This window comes from Gymnogyps californianus, chromosome 2 (assembly GCF_018139145.2).
Source record: "Gymnogyps californianus isolate 813 chromosome 2, ASM1813914v2, whole genome shotgun sequence".
NCBI classification, from domain to species: Eukaryota; Metazoa; Chordata; class Aves; order Accipitriformes; family Cathartidae; genus Gymnogyps; species Gymnogyps californianus.
The window spans coordinates 131,023,633-131,025,899 of NC_059472.1; positions in this window are offsets into that span (position 1 = coordinate 131,023,633).

The window sequence follows — 2,267 nt, forward strand, 5'->3', positions numbered from 1 at the left end:
GAATTTTGCATAACCTAGCACTACCTGGTTATGTTTAACTCAAGAGTATTTTCTTCAGCCAGGGTGAGGAGTAGTTTTGGAGCAAGCACAACTGAGGGGGTTTTTTTGTTGTTTTTTTCAGGACAGCAGCATCAACACAGAGCGATCATGAAATAACAGCCAGAAACCTATTTGTTTTGGAATAAGAAAGGACAATGACCAGAAACCTCCGCACAACTCACTAACTACAGAAGATATCTCATTTATTTCATCAGTTAATTTTAAATTAATAACATTTGTTAACTTTTTGCATATGTATGCAGCACATTCAGCATAATTTTACATAACTTGTAAGTTTAAAGTGTTGCATTTCATTACTATCAAAATGCAGTTTGACACAAAGTGAGGAGAAAAAAAAAAAAGGAAATAAATACCAGTCAGCATTTCTACCGTCATAATGTAAAAAAATTAGAAATCTAAATAATTGTCTAACAAGCTGTAAAGTTGTTTAAATGTGAATACAGTGCATTTTTACGGATAGTCAGAAGGAAGAACCAAATATAATGTAAAAGCTGTATGTAGTTGCAAATCTGTATTTTAAGGGTTACAAATTGAGGAGAATCAATCTTTCAACAAAAAACTCTATGTCTACCACTTAACAATAACCAATAATTTAAATCAACTGTTTAACCTGTATCGCTTCAAATCAGCAACTTCATATAAACTTGATATCCACACTTGAAACAAAGTATAGAAACTGCAAAGTTTCAGACAGTAAAACGCAAACTGTAGAATAACAGTTTTAAGACTCTTTAAAAAGCACTCCATACTGAAGAAGCAGACAGGAGAACACAAGCTGCTTTGGAATTCTTGTTTAACCCATGTATTTCTCAAGCTACTGGGTAACAAAGCAAGGATTTCAGAATCCTATATACTAGGTGTATAAACATTCCTATTATAGGTCCCAAAGAATTAAGCCATGAACTCTGCAGAAGACTTACACATATAACAAAGTTGGGGTAATCTGTCTAAGGAACAGGCAAGACAAGCTAGCTAAACTCTGAAATTATCATTACCTGGTGCAAGGGAACCCCTGGACTAACAGGGATATCAGATTTTTCCTAGAGCCACAAAGAGACGGCAACTGAATTCTGCCCAAACCCAGTAATAAAAAATCTTGACAAGACAAAGCAGTTACACATGAAAAGGTAATTTAGCATCAGTTTAGCCACCGCAGTGTTTAACTATAATTGAGCGTTTTACAATGACAGACTTTGATTCACAATGTAAACGGCTTTTGAAACTATGTGAGGACAAAGTTATAGTAATGATTTGTGAAACAGTATCAAAAGAACATCAAGCACAGACTAAATTCATTCGCTCCTCAGCACACCATACGAGGCTTTCCAGGAATACCCATCTTTTCATGTCTCACCTAGGACACTGACAGTAGCGTATCACAGGATTTTTTTTTTTAGTCAAAACTCTAAATTAAGGGGAATTCTGAAACAAGCTTGGCCATTGACATATAGAGAGGCACAGCTCAAGGCAAACTATACCATGGTAGTCAAAACACAAATAAAAGGTGTGTAGATGAAAGCAAGTGAAAAGAGGAATGGCAACTGGAGAAAGAATGGGAAAAGGCAACTTTCCTCCTCCTGAGTTCCCCACCCCTTACTTCTGCCCTTCTGAAGGCATTCTCCAAGCAGCTGATTATAGGACTCATTTTAAAATTCAATCTGAAATAGAAACAAAGTCTTTTGTGTGAAGTGTATCACTTAAGTATCTTCATTAAAATTTTCCACTTTAAAGGCAGAGCTATGTAAGTATTCTTCAGGCGATGGCCTGAAGAGTAATTCCATCCGAACCACTGCTAGTTACACTATAGCCTTGTATTAAGACCTGAAATTAAAGCAAAGGCTGATACTGCCAACACACGTCAAATATTTCCCAGTATACCTGCAGGGGCCACTTGGCCTTACGACCAGCAGCCATACCTAGGCAGTATGGCTGCTATCTGTGACTTAAACAAGTACCCAAAGCACAGTCATTTCACAGGCCCTTCCTGACTGAAAAAACCTATGCCTCAGGCATTGTTCACCAAAAAAATACAAAGAATCAAAGCCTGGTATTTGTCTGGTATTGTGATTACAGAGTGGCAATGGGGTTATATTAATTAATCAGTCTACCCCCCAAAAAACAACTTACAGTTAAATATATTACGAATTGAGAGCTTAACATATCAAAAGTTCAGAAATATCATACCGCTTCAAAAGAGTCACAGCCTA